Source organism: Eptesicus fuscus, chromosome 22 (genome assembly GCF_027574615.1).
Source record: "Eptesicus fuscus isolate TK198812 chromosome 22, DD_ASM_mEF_20220401, whole genome shotgun sequence".
Taxonomy (NCBI): Eukaryota; Metazoa; Chordata; class Mammalia; order Chiroptera; family Vespertilionidae; genus Eptesicus; species Eptesicus fuscus.
Genome location: NC_072494.1, coordinates 21,289,674 through 21,304,321, shown reverse-complemented (window position 1 = coordinate 21,304,321; position 14,648 = coordinate 21,289,674). Strand labels below are relative to the sequence as shown.

Here is a 14,648-nt window from a genome sequence, read left to right as displayed (position 1 = left end):
AGCCCAGCAGCCTATGAGGCATGGCTGGAAATTAATTTCTAGTAGCTAAAATATTTTCAAGGTCAGAAAAGGAGAAATCATTAAAGTGACCATAGCTATGAGACACTGTATTAAAAGCTTCACATTTATTATATTGTTTTCTGCTCACAAGAACTCTATAAAGTAGATATTATAGTCCTTATTGGGCTTAAGTAACCAGTTCAAGACAAATCAGTGTTAAGTAGAGAGGTTGACATTTAAACATAGTCTGATGCCAAAATCATGCCTGCGAATTATGCTCCTTCCATATCTAACTAGGTATCGGTAACTGGCATTTTCTTCACCTGAGTTGCCATCAGCATTTATGAAATAATTCGATTGGAGTTGGAGCTGTCATGGGAGACGTCCCACACCAGAGCTGGGATGGAGGGGAGCAGTTGGGGAGGTTAAGGAGATATTGCCGCATGAACCAGGGCTCCCGGTGTCAGTGCCACGGAGCAGCAGTGTCTCTGTGAGGTCGCATCACCTCTAGCAGATGCGAATGGGTCCTGCAGAAGCCTTCTGTGACTTATATTAACACAGATCCATCATTAATATGGCAAATATGCACACACACCTGCAGATTTAATTACTTTAATTTCCTTGAGTCACTGGTAGGTTATGGCCTGCCTCAATTCCAGTAAAACCGAAGCTGTCTAGATTGGACAAAGATGTGTCTTGCTCCAATCAATCTCTTGAATAGATCCAGACTCCAGCCCATGTGACAGGCTTGCTTTCTAGACAGCTAATTAAAGAGGCAGGGCAGGCTACTTTACTAAATCTTAGAAACTCTAGATGGAAAACATATTTTCTTCTCCTGTCCCTCCCCAAACTATCAGCAAAGGCTGAGTTCCCCTCCATTGGTCTCACTTCTGAGACCAGTCAGCATAGGCTTTCTGGTTTGTTCCGCTGAGGTTAGGGGATGTGTTGAGGGGTTTCTGTTGAGGGATTTCTGTTGAGGGATCCCTCACCTAAGGTGGAAAGGTTTGCCCAGAGAAAGAAAAGCCATCTTTGTACCAGAAGCTTTTTCCCCCCAAAAGTCACCTCTGGCTCTTTGTGAAAAATTGAAGAGAACCCAAAATAGGATATCAATCGTCCCTTAAGTGACTGAGGAAACCTCTAGCAGAGAAAGTAAAAGCTACCTAGTATATGTTTGTGCTGATATTTTAAATATAAAAAAATTTTTTTAAAGCAAGGATTTGGAAAACTCTAATAGATTTTTAAATGACTACATGTGAAATAATACGTAATAAATAGAAATGAATTGAGCAAAAATAGATTTTCGAATGATCAGGAATGTAAGAGATCCCCATGAGATAGAAAGAAATGGTACAAGTCAGAAAACTTTCACATTCTTTCATGATTGTAGAGGGAAAAATGAGAAAAGTAACTTACAGAATGACTTACCTTGGTTTTTCCTGATGAATTTATGAAATTTCAACAAACATGTTTTTTCCTGAAATTTAAGTACTAAAACAAGTAATAATGACTACTAAGAATACCCCAAACCAGGTAACAAGATTAGTTAAACTGCTGGTGCAGTGTACTATCCATCCATGTGTCCTGAAGAATTTCAGAGGTAACAATGGGGAAAGTGGTGTTGAAATAGCTAGTTCAACCTGACCTGGCAGACCATGCCTATTTGTAAGGACTCTGAGCCCTTACTGGGGCAAACCACCAACCTTGATGGTGATGGATGAGATCTGTAAATCCTTCAATACTAATTGAACCTACCATGAGTGTAAGTGATGGACACACTGGCAGGGTTGGGAGGGGCATGGTAACAATGGGAGTCTATAAAGGGAAATCAAGTCTGAATGATCAATATTGCATAATGCTGATTGATTAAGGGGATCTACTTAGATTTTCAAAAAGCTTTGGGAGGTTCTGCCTTTAGAATCTACTTTTTAAAAAACAGATCTCATGCATGATTTGTACGATACTAAACTTTATATACTAAAAAGCTGAGACAATGGAGACTGACTGCAAGATCATTAGAATTTATGTTAGAGGACAGAAGAGAGAAGGTTGATTTTTATGTCATTAAGGAATGCTCTCCCAGATAAAGGGTCGAGCTCTAGTTATAAAATAAAAGGCTCCCTGTCACTCATTAAGGATTCAGGGAAATAACCTAGGGTTCATTAAAATCGTTCTCTGAAAACATCAACCCAACATGCTGTCCTGGCTGAAACAGGGAAGCACAATGTCATCCTGAAAGGCATGGGAAACACAGCAGAGCTCTGCACCCATGTAGAATCATATCGATTTCTTTTACCAGGAAGTAAATACGTTATTCTTGTGACTAATCTTTCATGACTGTATTAACATTAATAATAACAATGACAACTCCATATTCAAATGTTTTTAAGCATTTCCACTCTAACAAGCTCTGTGAGGTAGATGTTTGTATTATAATCACTTTTTGAAAGATAGAGAAATTGAGGCATAAAGATTTCTGAGGCAGGAGCCTTGTCTCTAGGGAACACATCTAATGAACCCACAGAAAGGCAGCTACACTGGGCAGTAGGAAGTGGGTGTGGTTGTGTGAAGACAGAACACATAGTAGACGGAATAGCCAAATAAGGATGTAAGAAAAATGAATGTTACAAAGGCCAAGACTAAGAGAGAATGTGATCTCTATTTACCACATCAGGCATATGTGACTTTGTTCACCAAATACTCAATGCCTAGGATTCAAAGCTCTATTTGTAAGTCCATGAAGGTAAGTTTAGGGCAAATTAAAGGAAGTGCTAGTTCACTCAGCAGATATTATTCATATGGAACTTATTTCCCAGAGTGTGGTGTAATCAGAAAATATAGATGCAGCAAACAAAACAAAAAAGATACTGAAAACTTCATGAATGAAAAAGACATGGTTCCTAAGAAGCTGAAATTGACCTCAGCTTTAAGACTGATGTCAGGCAGGATGCATGCCCATGGGCACAGACTTGCCTTTGAGTTCTGTGTCTTCTTGGCCACAGAATGAGAAGTTACCAACACTATGGAACTGACCTTAAATTCTTTCCTTTGTGTCCTGACTCAAGTCTGATAATCTGCTCATTCCAGTTACCCTGACTCTTGTTCACAACTTAATGGCTTGATTATGAAATTTATAGCTGTATTCTTTAGAGGGTGCTGTTACACACCAGAAACAGAAAACCCGGAACTTTTTTTTTTTTTCATTTTGCAAAACTCCATTAACAGTGGTTTTGTTATAGCCTCTAGTTAATGGGCCAGTGCTACCAAATGAGAAATAGAAATTGTCAACATTACCTCCACCTACTAATTTCTTGATCTGTGGTACAGGTAGGGTATGCCAGGATCAGCCAAGAGGGACTACCCACATGGTGGGGTCACCTTGCAGTAGAAATATGTGCAAAGCATTGCTGCTCATGAAAACTTAAACTCCAGAAGAAACATAATGCCAGTTAATAGTAACATGGCTATGGCAGAAATTAAGAGAAAAGAGGCAAGAACTTTATAATGAGAAGGTAAGTTTCTTAGAGATTAGCCTATAACAGGGAGCATATAGTAGGATGCCCCATAGGGAAGAGGCGGAGAAATAAAGGGTTCAGAACCCAGACTCTGAAGGTAGACATCCTATTTAATGCAGTCTCCTCCACTTGCTAAATGTATAATGCTAGGCAAGTTACTTAACCTTTCTGTACCTCAGCCTTCTCACCTGTAATTGTTATCCACCTCATATAATGGTTGTGAAAATGAAGTGAAATGAAACAAAAGCATTTCGTGCCTGTTTTATTGGAAACACTTCATAAGCATTAACTATTGTATAATGTGTTGATAGTATGTGTTTGGGGGCTGATGTTTGTCCAAGTACCCCTACAATGCCTTACTTCTCTTGGCTTGATCAAGGTCAAAGGAAGAGAATCTATTGATGGATTAGTAGGCCCCAGTTTTGAGCCTCCCCACCACCCCCTTCCCATTCTAACATGGATGATACCAGAGACACTCCTCACTTTCCTTCTCACACAGTGTGTTTACAGCCTTTTCATTGGTCAGTGATGACAGGGGTTGAAGTTGAGGTGTTGGCCTGCCTGTTGATGACCCCTCACTGGACTATCATTTACTTATTGTCAAATGGAAAAAGTGAGACTTCAGGAAGAGTATGTTCCTTACCTAGAGTCACAGTGCCCAAGTCCTTTGACTAGTTACCTAATCTCCTTTTGCCTCACTTTCCTAGTCCTGGATAACAATAGTACCTACCTTATCAGCTATCAAATAGCTTAATGAGAATGTATGTGTTTAGCCATTACCTGCCACATAGTAAATGCTCAATATAAGTTAGTTATTGTGAAAAAAATAGTAATAACTATCAATTGCCCTACTTTATTCTTGTTAGATTCAGCCTGATCATCACATCATCCAGCAGATTATGAACACTAAGTCTGTCCAGGGCATGAATGAAGTCTCATAAACAGAGATGAGAAAAAGAGGAAAACGTCCCTTGTGCCATGAAGTGTATGAACACAGATTCAGACCCATATAGAAGAGCAGGAAGGGATGGGAGAAGAAAGTAAGCATGAGCGGCAGTGCTATTGATGAATGCACAATGGCAGACAGTTCACCTACTTTCTAAAATGCACCCTTCCTGAAGCATGCATGGTTCCCACTTCTCACTTTCAGCCCCTGGATGGGTGTTTTGTGTATGGGGCAGGGGGAGGGGGTTGTTGAGAAGGAAGGGCTTTAGAATTAAGATAGAATTTGGGAGAGAGAAGGGGAAAGATGTTATCAAGGTGTTCCCTCACTGCATGTTATTACCAGCTGATCAGCAACATATTTTAACAATCAAGTGATCTTTGTATTTCTTTTAAACTATCATCATTCACTCAGCAGGTACTGGATGGCTAGACCTACATTTCTAGGGGATATCTGTCAGGTCATTTAGAGGTCCTCTTCATCCCTTTTGTAATGAGCATTTACGCAGGTCAGCCTGCAGAAGTGGGCCCAAGGCAGTGTCAAGAAAGTCTTCAGACTGGTAATGGGAATCTAGGAAAAAACAGATCTGATCCTCCAGGGGAGTCTGTCACAGGGAAATTACATCAGATTGCTACGTGAGTTATACCCTTGTGTGAATTGGTTAATAACTCAATTTCACTCCTGGGTCTAGAAGCCGAAACTTTTCAAACTCCTGAGAGTGTTTACTTTTGCTGTATAACTTATGTGTGTCTAATTCATTAATCTGAAGTACAAGCAGAGTGGTTCATGATTTCTCAGTATAAATAAGCATCACTTTGGTAGACAGCACAGTGTAGTAGAAAGAGCACTGTGTGAGGAGTGAGAAGCTGGATTTAGTGCTGTCTCTGTCTTATTTGCCTTAGCCCTTGCAATCTTCACTTACCCTCTGGCTTTCTGATTCTAATTCCGTGGAATCTACCACACAGGATTGATGAGTGAAAAGAGAGGGGTTAAGTAAGACCTTTGCAAGTTATAATATGGAATGTTTTACTTCCTTGAGTCTTTGTAAACACTCTCCTTTCTCAGGCTGAAGAACACAACAAAGATACATAAGATTATTACCGTGCTCGCTTCGGCAGCACATATACTAAAATTGGAACGATACAGAGAAGATTAGCATGGCCCCTGCGCAAGGATGACATGCAAATTCGTGACGTTCCATATTAAAAAAAAAAAAAGATTATTACCACTTCTCATCTTCACTTTTTTTAGGAACTTAAGGTTCAGCCCCCAGCATGGCAATTACAGATCATAGGAAAATTTTTTAAAAATCAAAGAATTTTAGAGTGAGAAGAGTCTTTAGAAGTCACATACTCCCTTTTCTTTTTTTCCAACTTTATTAAAGAACTAGAGGCCCGGTGCACGAAAATCGTGCATGGAGGGGGGTTGTCCCTCAGCCCAGCCTGTACCCTCTCCAATCTGGGACCCCTCGAGGGATGTCTGACTGCCCTCTCACAATCCAGGACTGCTGGCTCCCAACTGCTCGCCTGCCTGCCTTCCTGATTGCCCCTGACCGCTTCTGCCTGCCAGTCTGATCACCCCCTAACCACTCCGCTACCAGCCTGTTTGCCCCCAACTTCCCTCCTCTGCCGGCCTGGTCACCCCTAACTGCCCTCTCCTGCAGGGTTGATCACCTCCAACTGCCCTCCCTTGCAGGCCGGGTGCCTCCCAACTGCCCTCTCTTGCTGGCCATCTTGTGGTGGCCATCTTGTGTCCACATGGGGGCAGGATCTTTGACCACATGGGGGCAGCTATATTGTGTGTTGCAGTGATGATCAATCTGCATATTACTCTTTTATTAGATAGGATAGAGGCCTGGTACAGGAGTAGGGGCCAGCTGGTTTGCCCTGAAGGGTGTCCCTGACCAGGGTGGGGTTCCCTTGGGGCGTGGGGTGGCCTGAGCGAGGGGCCTGTGGTGGTTTGCAGGCCGGCCATGCCCCCTGGCAACGCAAGTGGAGGCCCTGGTATCTGGAATTTATTTTCCTTCTACAATTGAAACTTTGTAGCCTGGAGCGGAACCAAGCCTGGGGCTCCCTCCGCGGCCGGCAGCCATTTCTGTTGGGGTTATAATTGAAACTTTGTTGCCTTAAGCAGGTGGGCCCGGCCAGGGTGTGCAGAAAGCTTTGCTTCCCCTGTTGCCGGCGGCAACCCTGGCCTGCTCTCTCAAGCTCCATTCTGCCGCCATTTCTGTTTGAATTTGTTTACCTTCTATAATTGAAACTTTGTAGCTTGAGTGGAGGCTTAGGCCTGGCAAGGGCAGGCGAAAAGCTTGGTTTCCTCTGTTACCTAGGAAATCTTGCTCTCTGTGGCTGTAGCCATCTTGGTTGGGTTAATTTGCATGCTCACTCTGATTGGATAGTGGGCGTGGCTTGTGGGTGTGTCAGAGGTATGGTCAGTTTGCATATTTGTCTATTATTAGGTGGGCTAATTGACAAATAAATTGTACCTATTTAAAGTGTGCAGCATGATGGTTTGATACACAGATATTTTCACACACACACACACACTCACACACACACACACACACACACACACATCTGTAGGAGAAAATGATTTAGAGAAAGCCTGGAGAATTGACTGCCCACTGAGCTTTGGGCTCCCCAGTTGGGAATGTGTAAGAAGCCAGTGCTCATGGTCAGCAAGGTGAGCTTGCAGGTCTGCAGGAATGGAGTGGAAAGCCTTGTTCTCCAGGATGAAGATGAGAATGCAAGCCTCCACTTGAGTGCAATCAATACTGCTTGGCATTTATGATGTCAAAAAACAAAATTCAACTGAATAAATTTAAAGATCTAATTGGTGTTATTTAATGATTCATGAATCAGGCAACATCCCATCTTAGCAGCTAGAAAGGAGCTCTGCGGAGCTGTGCAAAATGGAAGAATTATAGGCAGAAGGAGGCGGGGCAAGGAAGTTTTTTCTAGTAAAGAATGATTGTTTTAGGCAAGGTCACCTTAGCTTGGTGAAAGGTGTGGGGTCTCTAAGGCAGATTATTTCACCAGTGCTAACTGGGTAATTTCAGATTGGTTCACATATATATTCCTGGAAGAACCTGAAACTGAGTTGGGCATTATGTCTCGGTTTGCTGACATGGGCCTTAGCACAAGTGAGTCCATTTTGGGTCTGTTGTTTCTTTTTATGATCATTTCCCCCTTTTGGTCAGACACTTAGTTTACCTAAGAGGTGATCAACATGTATGGCATCAGCACCACTCCCAACCTCTGCTACAGAGTTCTTGCAGTTTTGCTGATCCTATGTGATATTCAGGTTGTGACTTCAGGTTCACATTGTTTTTTTTTAAAATATATATTTTATTGATTTTTTACAGAGAGGAATGGAGAGGAATAGAGAGTTAGAAACATCGATGAGAGAGAAACATTGATCAGCTATCTCCTGCACACTTCCTACTGGGTATGTACCCACAACCAAGGTACATGTCTTTGACCGGAATTGAACCTGGGACCCTTGAGTCTGCAGGCCGACGCTCTATCCACTGAGCCAAACTGGTCAGGACCAGGTTCACATTAAGTCAGTCACTCTCTTTATTCCTTGTCTGATATTCTAGTCTTGGGAGAGATCATTTGCTTTGTGGTTACTGGCTGCAGGTGTGCTTTTAGAGCTTTTGAGAGAATATAGCTGACCCTTGAACAACAAAGGGATTAAGGGCACTGATGCCTACACAATCAAAAATCTTCATATAATTTAAGTTGGCCCTCCACACATGGAGATTCCCAACTGCCAGTTGACCCTTGAAAATGCAAGTTTTAAATGCATGGGTTGATTGAACTGAGTGAGTCAATTGGAAAAAGTTTGAGTGTAAGTGGACCTGTGCATTTCAACCCCATGTTGATCGGGGGTCAACAGTACAGTACATAAGGAGGGATTACTATGATTATTATAACTAAGATTATTCTCAATGCTTGGAGTCACTTAAAAGCCATGGTCCCTGATACCCAAATCCATCAAAATCACATAAGTCAAAGACAGGTCCTGTTAAAAGAGTTACCTTTTTTTAGCCTTAAAATTTTTTATCTTTATTGTTGAAAGTATTACAGATGTCCCCTTTTATCCCCCCATTGACTCCCTCCACGCCACTCCCAGCCCCTCCCCAGGCCTTCATATAAGTTCTTTGGTTAATCTCTTTCTAACCTCTCTTTCCCTCTGAAATTCATCAGTCTGAAGCATGCTTCAATGTCTATGGATCTATTTTGTTCATTAGATTCCACATATGAGTGAGGTCATGTGATACTTATCTTTTTCTGATTGGTTTATTTTGCTTAGCATAATACTCTCCTGGTCCCTTCATGCTGTCTTAAAGGGTAAGAGATCCTTCTTTTTTATAGCTGCATAGTATTCCATGGTGTAAATATATCACATCTTTTTCATCCACTAATCTACTTATGGGCATTTGGGTTGTTTCCAGATCTTATATATTGTAAATAGTGCTGCTATGAACATAGGAGTGCATATATTCTTTCTGATGAGTGTTTCAGGATTCTTAGGATACATTTCTCAAAGTGGGGTCTCTGGGTCAATTTTTAATTTTTGGCAGTTCCATTTTAATTTTTTGAGGAAACTCCATACTGTTTTCCATAGTGGCTGCACCCGTCTACATTCCCACCAATAGTGTTGATTTGTTGATAGTAGCCATTCTGGCAGGTGTGTGGTGATACCTAATTTGCATTTCTCTGATGATTAGTGACTTTGAGCATTTTTTCATATGTCTCTTGGCCATCTGTATGTCCTCTTTGGAGAAGTATCTATTTAGGTCCTTTGCCCATTTTTTAATTGAGCCATTATGCTCAATTAACATTTGACAGAGGAGGTAAGAGCATACAATGGAGTAAAGACAGTTTCTTCAATAAATGGTGTTGGGAAATTGAACAAGTATGTGCAAAAAAATGAAACTAGACTACCAACTTACACCATATACAAGAATAAACTAAAAATGGATAAAAGGCTTAAATGTGAGTTGTGAAACCATAAAAATCCTAGAAGAAACCATAGGCAGCAAAATCTCAGATATATCTCGTAGCAGAATGTTTGTTGATGCATCTCCTAGGGCAAAGGAAACAGGAGAAACTAAATACATGGACAACATCAAAATAAAAGGCTTCTGCACAGCAAAAGAAACCATGAACAAAATGTAAAGGGATTCCACTGTATGGGAAAACATATTTGCCAGTGGTACATCAGATAAGGGATTAATTTCCAGAAGACTTCAAAGAACTCAACAAAAGTAAGGCAGCAATCCAATTTTTAGGCGTTTTTAAGATCTTATGTAACTGAGTTTCAACTTCTCCAGAAGTGTTAATCAGCTACAGCAGGTGGTGTTGGCTACAGCACAACACCTTGCTCAACTAAAAGATAACCAAGGGCTAGCCTGTTATTAAGACCAACTTTGGCCAGAGAATCTTAAGGATTGTTGGGCAGGTTTATTTTAGCAGCAGATTCCCTGATACTTTCAAGAGTTAAGGTGAGATTCTTGATCATAGCTCATTTACATTTACTCCTAACCAGGGAACTAAGGACCTGCCAAAGGATCATGAATACCTCCTGGTGAGTCCTTTCTAACTTGATGATGTAAATTCAGGGGAGTTGACCAATAAGGTGTCTCATTCATTTGTGAACCTTTAGGGGCACAGTTAGATAACCTAAGAGGCATTGTCTGGTTATGTGCCAGCCATCTGGGCACTTACAGGACCAAGCAGAATGATAACCACCACAGACAAAGATAAACCCTATGTGAACACAAACCATTCCCACCAAGGTGGCACTATTAATGGATTCATTCACAGGGATCTGTACACTTGACATTCAAACCATGGGTCATTTAGGTTTCCAGCACATTTGGCAAGCCAATCCCTTAGCCTGGAATAGAGAGTTGATGTAAATACCTTGCAAAGATGGGTGCTGCTTGTGAGATCATTCTGTGATTGGGGCCAGATCTGACGTAGGAAATTATGAGCACAAGGGAGTGCATATGTACTAAGATTTATGTAGGTATTGGTGCCTAATTAAGCAGGTACAGTTATAATCACAGAAAGAAAGAAAAAAGGCACTGGATGTTTGGGCCATGAAAGTTAAACTTTGTAAAATATTTCTGAGTGGGTTGATAGTAGTTTGTGGGACATTGGGAAAAGAAAAGAAATTGGTAACAGGGAGGACCAGGAGGTCTTTCGCATCATGGATAGATCTGAGTCTTGGATGACAAATCCATCAGCCTGAAAGTTTACCTTCCTTAACAGTGGCCTGGGCAATGTGGACAGTGGCTTTATATTTCCAGGCCAATGCTAGAGTAAGAGAAAAAAGAGAAGAATAAAGGATTTCATGTTTAAAGTATGAAGTCTTAATTGGACATTGTGGGTGGATACATTCTACGTCAATGTCAGCTACTTGTCTTTCTCATCCTTTTGATTTTGAGTTCCTCAGCTGGTGTGCAGTTCCTCGAGTCCTAAGGAGCCCTTTCTGATTGGGATATGTAGACCCAAGGTACAAGTTCCTGATATTTTGTTACCATTGGATAGTGAGGAAGATCTGGTATAGTCCATTAGGAAGAGCATTCTTTTTTGTTAGTGATTCCAAATCAGAAGGGTGGGAGGAAATTGGAAACATTAGTTTGGAGAGTCATACATAGCTAGATATTTGAGGAAACTAGAAGAACTCAGGATCCTATCCATTTTACAGATATATAACAAAACCTCAAAGACAATGAACAGGTCTAGAATCTAATATCTACAAAGGTGCATAGTTTTCTTTCTTTATAATCACCCCAATTTTTAAATCAAAGATAATCACAGTAAAACTAATTTGTTTACATTAATCTTGGCCTGGTTATTAACATAAAGGCAACAAGGATAGTTATTGACCATATAACCTCTTTTAAAGACTGCTTCACTGGAAGTTTTCATAAGGAATCTCAGATTGAACTCTTAAAAGCTTCCTGAGGCCAGGAGCTAAGCCAAGGACTCACCATCAAATTTTACCTGCAGTCTCTCTTATTAGGGTGAATCTCTCTCTTCTTGAGGTCCCCCAAATATGCTGTAGTTCCTGTTGTTTCTTCTTTTTGACAGTGATAACAAGCATTTACACAGCCTACTCTGCAGGAAACGTCTCAGTTTACCACTGAAGGAAGCTCACCTGTTATTTTAACACCACCTTCATTTGCTCCTTTCCTCTTCCTTGACTTCATTCACAACTCCCACATCCCCTTGGGAGGATCTGCCCGTCTTAATTCATGAGCATCTTGCTAAGCTCACTGGACTGTCCTTGTGTGCCAGCCTTGAATGGGCATGGATAGCCTGGCATCCCTCCGTGAAAGCCCTGTGGCTGAGTCTTAAAGCAAAGAATGTAAGTGGAGTTTTATCAGAGATACCCAAAGAGTGTAAGTTTGCTCAGGAACATTAGGGAAATGTGCCAGCACAACTTGGACCAGGTTCCTCACTTTAAATGGGTGGATTCCTGGACTTAGGTTCCTGGATTTTTGAGGATTCTTAAGCAGCTGGAGTCATTTAAAGGTAATACTTATTTAAATTTGTCGAGATTATTGCACAATTTTAGAATTTATATGAATGATGCTAATCGTGACAATAACAAATACAGTATTAATAATGATGATGATATTGATGTGGATTGGTGTTCATTATATGCCACATAATGCCAAGCAATTTAGTTACATTATTCTGGGGTTGAGAATTGCAAAGCAAGAGAATGGGCATCGAAATAGTGGAAAGGAACAAAGGCCTTGAAGCCAGGAGCCCTAGGATTTTTCTCTGCTGATTTTCCCACTAACTAGTGAACTTCTTCAAGTATATTGACTTTTCTGGAACTCTCTATCAATGAAATGGAGATATAAATACCCACATTAAAGGGTCATAGAGGATTCAGTTAGCTCATGAATGTTGAAAGGGCTTCTTAACAGAGCCAGTGAATAATAGGCACATCATTACTTGTTGAGTTGAATCATAGATGATAACAGAAATACAACTAGATAAGAAGTAATTAGAAATCGAGATAAATCAAGACAGGTGATGGCCTATTCTCTTCTGTAAGTCATGTACAGGTGATATTTTGTCATTATCAATTTCATTTTCTATCCATTTTATAAGGTGAGAACCATAGAGGAGATCTCACTGAATAGTTCAGGATCAAGAATCAGAGCAAATACTAAACTCTTTGGCAATGAAAGCCTGGAGGCCGAGAAAGAGGACTCAGGAGGAACAGAGTTCTCCTGGGTCTGGTAGGCAGTTTCTTTCCAACCTTCCTGCATCCAGGGCCCCAGCTTTCCAAACCTAGGTATTCCTATTGTTTCCAGTGCCACACTGCAAGGATGTGACCCCCAATGATGTGCAAACCTCAAATCAGAATTCCAGTCATGAAAGTGCAGGCTTCAAAAGGACTTATTCTCATTACAATGTATGAAATGATCCGTAAATACATATTTTAACATTACAGAGTTTAAATATTATTATACATCTTACTTGATGTCAGATTTTGTTAAATGCATGCTGTTATCTCAATTTACAAAGGTCAATTGATGGCAGTGGAGAACAGAACTAGGTATATTTAAATTTTTTCTTACCAATACATCTGTGACTCAGATAACCCTACTTTTTTTCAAAGAGCTTTGGGCCTCCCCTCACCCTCTTTTCAAACGAGACTTGAATGAGTATCATGTGGATAAACTCTTTGCAGAGCTTTGAAAAGATCCAGAGAACCATTGTGGTAGGAAGAAGCAAACCATTTTGGATGAAATCATAAGTCATTTGAATGCTTCCTCATCTCCTTGGTTGTGTCAGAATCTTTTGGCTGCACTCCCCCCAGGGGAATGTTTTCATCTCCATGGCTAGGTAAATAGAATGTTCACGGAGTTACTTGATTGCTATTCATGCTGGCAGAGAGTAGCGCGGTGACCTACTTCCAGCAGCATCCATAGAAAGCTTCACTGCTTTCATCAGCCTGATTTCAAAAGCCATCCTTTGCATTCTGCAGTGCCTGCCCCACTTGCCTTGGAGAAAACCTACTATGGACCATTCCTTATTTCTGTCTCTCACACCACTTCTCTCATTTTTGGTTCATTTTAGTCCACCTTCAACCTTTTTGGGAAAAATAGAAGTGGTGGGTGGGCAGCTTAAAGGATGGTAACATTTTTGAATTGTAGAGGACAGCTCTATAAAGGGATCTTGGTGGGTTGCAGAAAGAAATCAGATGAAGTTTTTGGTGTGTGTGTGTTTTTAATCTAGATTATCCTTGTTTACATAAACATAATTGATCACAGGTAAATAATTCATTGGAAATTATTTGGAGGCATCTGTATGTGGATGATTCTTTCTTCTTGGGGACCACTGATGCGATTTCCATAAGTCACTGTCATGAATTTCAATATAGCCAATTCTTACCCTAAAATGGATAGGCTGGGCTGAGCTGGAAGCTTTCCAAACTCCAAGAAGAAAGTCTGATTTGAAAAACTTTCACAGAGACTTTTATCCAGTTGGCAGAAATATACTCAGCCTGCACCAGATTTGGGGGTCTGACTAGAGCCGACTGTCATGTGTGGTTTTGTATCATTGAGTACCATGGTCAGACCTTCTAGTGCAATCATTTGAAGATTAGGAAAATGAGCTCCAGAGAGATTGCAGAGCCTCATTCCCCCAGCTTCCTGTTCAGGGCTCCTGTCCACCTGCCATTCCCTTTCTCATCACTGGGTCATTACTGCTTTAGGCTCTTTCCGTCAGGAACAAATGTCACTGAGCAGGGAAATAGGAATTCGATTGTCCTTCTCCTGGTCACAAGTGGAAAGCTTTATTCCAAATCTCATCATGTCTAAGAGGTTCTAGTTTCTTGAGAAAGGAGCTGCCTGGGCATCTATCTGTTGGGTGAGAGGTTCTTGAAGTTTGAAGCCATTTTGCTAATAAGCTTTTGCCCATATAGTCCAGCAGCCCTTGATCAAGCCTATTTGGAGGCAGAGGAGCGAGAATTAGATGATAAGCAGCAGCAGGCACTGCGTTGAATAGAGGAACCACAACGAGAGTTCCTTTTTTCAGTTACATGCTAAGCATCTGCACAAAAGGACTTCCTGGCTATCTCCCATTTTGTTGTTCACTTAGCCGGTCTATATAGGCACAAACTCCAGGCAGACCTCCTTGTCCCTAGCATCT

At 41.1% G+C, this 14,648-nt stretch overlaps 1 protein-coding gene and 1 non-coding gene across 3 annotated transcripts in view; both read left to right on the top strand.

Annotated features, from left to right (window-relative positions):
• ASTN1 (astrotactin 1) overlaps nucleotides 1–14,648 on the top strand; it is a 267,479-nt gene that overhangs the window by 83,718 nt on the left and 169,113 nt on the right. The gene's annotated exons all lie outside the window — the stretch shown is intronic.
• LOC114233145 (U6 spliceosomal RNA) lies at nucleotides 5,558–5,662 on the top strand. The gene has a single exon (XR_003619289.2). It is a non-coding gene; the product is annotated as a U6 spliceosomal RNA (small nuclear RNA).